A 6,068-nucleotide genomic window follows, 5' to 3' on the forward strand; every position below is an offset into this window, starting at 1 on the left:
AGAGGATAGTTTGAACCAGAGTACATTATTGATCCCCATTCTTTGTACAGATGCTAATAATAGCTTTTTTATGCACTGCCATTGGTCTGTGTTTACACTACATCCTATTTAGCCTCCATTAGCATCAATGTGCATGCTTTTAGACTGTCTATATGGGGTTTTCAACCTTCGTCTAACATATCAGATTGTTTAAACAGTCTCTAGTCTTTGTAAAAGCTGTCGCACTGGGGATGGAGGGGAAGGCCAAACAGGGCCTGAATGATTTAGGAATATATGTCATGCTGTAATGACAGTTATCTCTCTATGAAGGTGAGATTTGTTCTGTGTCATCGTTAATCATTACTTACACTTTTTCTCACATCTACTTTCTCTACATCAAGCTTTTTATTTCTTTATTAGTTTTTAAATCTGAGGCCACAGCTCTGTGCTTTTAAAACAACCTTGTAAAACTATTTCTGCATCTAAATAAACTGATTTTTAAGTCAGAAATATTATTTAATAAATCTGACTACATTAAATATTTTATTTTATTTTATTACAGACTTTGCCAGGACATTCTATTTATAACCATATATTGAAGTTGTAAGTTATTATTTATTTATTTATGTTTTACATAATTTTTCTTTGAATTGTTTTTGTTTTATTTTATTTTAATATTTTATTTTTAATTTGTGCCAGAACATTATATTTATAATTGGTATAATCCATAAAAAATGTTTTTAAGTTATTTTTTATTTTTATTTTGCATCAGTACAATATATCATATCAATTAAATATTATGTATAAAATGTTATTCAGCTACACACAGTGAATTGTTTTATGTTTGTTTAATTTTTTTCTTTATCACAGAACTGAATGGACAATATATTGGCTACATAATAGTAGTACAAAATACAATAAGCCTTGCAATGTAGCGTCCATATAAAGAAAAAAAAAAGGTTTTATTGGGGCTTTAGGGGAAAGTCTGTCTTTGTAAAGTTTGCATTAATGTCATGTTTCATATAAAGGTCCAGCCCATGTTTAATGACGTCACTCACGGAGGGAACATGAACCTCGCAGCGCCGCTGCAACTGCACACACGCGCACGACGCGACGCGACTCAAATCACGGACCTTCACACACAGGTAAGTGCAGGTTCATCACATGACTCAAGAGAGGAGAAAGTTTTAAACTGTCGTAGGAGCAGCTGTGTGAATAAAGTGTTTAAAATTGTTTTCAGGTAAATACTTTTTAGGATAGGTCAAACGGGGCATGTTGTCACAGCAGCACTTGCTGTTTACTGACAATGATTTGAGAAGAATACGGTTGTTTGAAATGTGAAAATAAGCAAATTTTACCTCAACATGTCTGTGTTTAAAATGTATAACTGGCTATTTAAATGCTTTTCTGCCCAATGTGAACAGTAGGACAATTTTGAAACGTAATTTGTGAAAATATGCTATTGTTTTGTTCAAAAGAACATATACACATGAACATGTCCCTACATAAATGTGACAACTTGCCCCAAACCTAATATATATGGGTCAAAACCATATTTTTTTTTTACGTTTTAGTTTAAATGTTCTTTCATTATCTGCCTTCTAGTAATGTATGTCAGTGTTTTTTTTTTTTTTGTTGTTGTTTACCCAACAGTTATAGCAAAACTAGGATGTTTAGTTATACTAAATATGCTAATTTATGACAGTTTTATATGAAATTCACTGAAGAAATGAATGAATGCATGCATTTTTGTGTGTTAATTATGTTATTTATCTTTGTGTTGATATAGCATGAATACAAGTTGCTCAATAGTAGTAACCACAACAAATGGAGTGAACTGAAATCAACAGTGAAAGTGATTAACATTTGGTTGTGTTGTGTTGAGCCGTAATGTCTCGTTGATGTCTCCGGGGGCCCCATATGGATGGGGTGGATGTCATATGTTATGCAAGCTGGGGGCGGTGTCTGTCTTCACCCCCTCTGGATGAGCACGTTAGACATGCAGCAGATGAGAAAAATTATTTAAAATTCACTATATATAAAAAGGAGATGTTTTGCAGAATCTTTTCTGTACTGTGCTTGGTTTCATGCAGATATTTTCAAACAAATGTTTTGTTTTGCATCATTTTGAATGGTGCAGTTATAAAAAATGTGCTTCATGTGGTAGTTTTTTTTACATTTAAGTATAAGTATTTAAAAATTAATCAATCTGACTACATGAAATCATATAATTGGTATAAACCGTACATTATTATTATATATATATTTTTACTTTATCAGTACAATATATTAAAAATGCAAATTATACCTTACCTTTTTGGATGAACTCTTTCTAGCTTCTTTGAAATGTCAGTTTGGCTTTATAATGTGCCAGTTTAGCATGGACTTTTATTTTTTTGAATGAAATTGCAGGCATGCATCATTGAGATCACTGACTCTTTCACAAAGACACGCAACACAAGCAGATGCTCAAATGCACAGACACTGTTTCATTATTTATTTTTAGCATGTAGAACATTGATTGGTCCATGTGAAGATCTGCTCACTCTTCCAGGAACTACGGCCTTTTGGGGTTTGGTTATTAGTAATGTTTAATAAGTCAAGCATTACTATTACTGTTTCTTGTATTTAGTGATTTGAACAAACCTCAAACCCTGAGTATTAAACCCAAAAATGAAAATTCTGTCATCATTTACTCACCCTCAGGTAGTTCCATACCTGTATGAGTTTCTTTCTTCTGCTGAACATAAAGGAAGATATTTGGAAGAATGTCAGTAACCAAACAGATCTCGCTCTCATTGACTGCCATAGTATTTATTTTTCCTACTATGGTAGTAAATGGGGAGGGCGAGATCTGTTTAAGTGTTTATTCTGTCATACAGTGTTTGTGCTCCAGACAAGAATGTTGCTGTTGCTTTTCTACGCAGTTAGACTTCCAGGTTTGGAAGTGTTGTGTGAGTTGTCAGCAGGTATCAGACGACTAATTTAGTTGCTAGTTTGGTGTAATTGCCTTGATTCAGTGCAGACAGATTGGGATTAAATTAGATTAGTGTTGAGTCACATATAGCCAGACAGTTTGTTTGTGTTCATGTGCATGATATTTTTATTTAGAAATGTCTCACGCACACTGTAATGGTACGCTAATGTAGTTAAATCACTTTGTAATGCTAATGAATCATATAATCTAAAACCAGCGGCCAGATGAAACACAACATAATGCAACAATCTGTTTTCCTTGTGTCTCCCAAGTCACTGGATCTATAATGGCATGTTGGTGGAAAAAACTGTAAACCAGAGAGGCACTTATAATCCGATAGCTATTATGAGCGCGCACACACGCACACACACACAGGCAGCATGTATTGTTCTCGTTTTGGTCTCAGCTGTTCTCACTCAAGCCTAAAGCTACTTACTGCCGCCACTCAGCATGCGTCCAAATGCTCTTTTGTGTGTGTTTGCATATATCGTTTATCATATGTCACTATATGATTTCCTTATTGTGTGTGTGTGTGTGTGTGTGTGGTTTAGATAAACCCTACGTTATAGGGACAAAATATCTCCACAAAGATGGCAATATCATTGTCCTTGTGGGGACATTTTTTGGTCCCCATGAGAAAAACAGCTTATAAATCATACTAACATACAAGTGATGTTTTTTGAAAATGTAAAAATGCAGAAAATTTTCTGTGACGGGTAGGTTTAGGGATAGAATAATGATTTATACAGTATAAAAATCATTGTAAAGTCTCCATGAAACATGTAAACCCTACATACTTGTGTGTGAGTGTGTGTAAAGATGGAGTGTGATGAGTTTTAAACTATTGATATTAGATCTGGGTCAGATATCGGACAAACCCCTCACTCAACACACACACACACACACACACACACACACACACACACACACACACACACACACACACACGGTCAGTGATCCCCAGACCTCCTGAGGACTGACCTAATGGCCTCTCACTGTATTCTGACTTTGTTGCTGAACATTTTTTTCCCATTCTTTCACATACATGGATGTGTGTGTGATTTATATATGATTAAAAACTCATCTTTCCATTGTCCAGCTCTGAACTCACATCCTCTTCCTCTCGACCCTCACTGCTGTGACAGGCAGCGTGCCAATAAATGTGCCATAGTTTATAGATAGATAGTTGAATCAGTGGTTCGGAGTGTGTATAAAACTGCCAAAGTCACGTGATTTCAGTAAACGAGGCTTCGTTACGTCATAAGTAAATTTCAATGGTTCACCATTGGGGGGCGTGATTTTGGCAGTTTGATACGCGCTCCGAACCACTGAATCGAAACAAAAGATTTGTAAAGCTTCGAAGCTTCATGACCTAGTATTTGTGTTAATTGTCTTGCTGGCAATGCAGGCCCTCACTGAGCCATCGGATTTTATGAAAAATATCTTAATTTGTGTTCCGAAGATGAACGAAGGTCTTACAGGTGTGGAACGACATGAGGGTAATTAATGACAGAATTATCATTTTTGGGTGAACTAACCCTTTCAGTTGAATTGAAACTGGGCTGGGATTTCTGTTTCCCAGCATGCTTTGCCCATGTCACTCGAAAGGGTGAGTAAATGCTAAAAAAATTAAGTGTTATATAATGTTTTTTGTGTGAGATTAATGTTAAGTGGGAGATTTAGTGGTTATTCCCCCAGTTTCACAGACAAGGCTTAAGCTAGTCCTAGACTAAAAGACTAAAACTTGAACTTGAACTGACATATCTTAAAATATGACAGTGCCATTGTTTTGTTTCAAGATGCACACCAGTAATGTTTTTTTTTCTAGTGAACATTTATAAAAGCAACTTAAATGCACTAATTGAACTAAGGCTTAATCCTGGCTTAAGCTAAACCCTGTCTGTAAAACCGGGCCATTAATGTTTTGTTATGCCAATTTAGAAGAGTTTCTGTTAATGTGGGTTACCATCATGGTGACAAATGGTGCATGTGGCTTGGTTTGAGATCAGTATCATAAATGTTTTATATTGCTACACTCATTCAGCAAGTGTTATACCATGCTATTGTTAACATGTTAGCAAATTAGCAAGTTAGTATTTTCTGTATTATCTAGTTATAGCTAGCTAAGTTTCCACTAATAAAAATGTTTACATTGAGATTACATGATACTTAAGGGTTAGTTCACCAAAAAATGAAAATTATGTCATTTATTACTCACCCTCATGTCGTTCCACACCCGTAAGACCTTCGTTCATCTCCAGGAACACAAATTAAGATATAAATGATTCATAAAGCTTCGAAGCTTCATGAAGCAGTGTTTTGAAATTGCCCATCACTAGATATTGTGGAATAAAGTCATTATTTTGTTATTTTTGGCACACAAAAAGTATTTTCGTCGCTTTATAATATTAAAGTTGAACCACTGTAGTCACATGAACTGTTTTAAATATGTTTTTAGTAGCTTTCTGGGCATTGAAAAAGGGAGTGTTATTACTAGCGATGCAGGCCTCACTGAGCCATCGGATTTTATCAAAAATATCTTAATTTGTGGTCTGAAGATTAATGAAGGTCTTACGGGTGTGGAATGACATGAGGGTGAGTAATTAATGACATCATTTTTATTTTTGGGTGAACTAACCCTTTAAGTTAAACGTATGAATTAGTTTACTCAGATAGTTCAGTTTTAAAAACAATTAAAATGTTTGAGTACAAAATAAAAATCTGCCAGTTCTGCTTACTTAAACTTTGAATTTCTTAACTTAAAAATTTTGATGTAAACGATTGCCTCAATTTTTTGGAGTTTTGCCAACTTATTCGGGTTTACAGTGTATCCATCCATCCATCCATCCGTCCATCTACATATCTATTAATAGACTAACATAGACTGACTAACAGAGATGAATGGATGGATTGATAAATAAATAGATAATACTTTATTTAGTATAATTTTATATAGTATAAACAGCATAGGTTAAACATTACTAACATTACTATAATTGTCCATTATTTGTATTTGTTTACTGAGTGGGACATTTGTCTGATAGCTGATGAAGAGCCATCTGAATAATGCTTGATGACAGTAGGGATCACATGTGGATTTCATCTCCATTCT

At 34.7% G+C, this 6,068-nt stretch overlaps 1 protein-coding gene across 1 annotated transcript in view; it reads left to right on the plus strand.

Moving 5' to 3' along the window:
* The first annotated feature begins 1,048 nt into the window (after positions 1 to 1,048).
* The window catches only part of pdlim5a (PDZ and LIM domain 5a), a 64,416-nt gene continuing 59,396 nt past the window's right edge, over positions 1,049 to 6,068 (plus strand). Inside the window, exon 1 of the mRNA XM_051894008.1 lies at positions 1,049 to 1,124. The gene's annotated coding sequence lies outside the window, so the exon portion shown is untranslated. The remainder of the gene's footprint in view (positions 1,125 to 6,068) is intronic.

Source organism: Ctenopharyngodon idella, chromosome 5, assembly GCF_019924925.1.
Source record: "Ctenopharyngodon idella isolate HZGC_01 chromosome 5, HZGC01, whole genome shotgun sequence".
Lineage (NCBI taxonomy): Eukaryota > Metazoa > Chordata > Actinopteri > Cypriniformes > Xenocyprididae > Ctenopharyngodon > Ctenopharyngodon idella.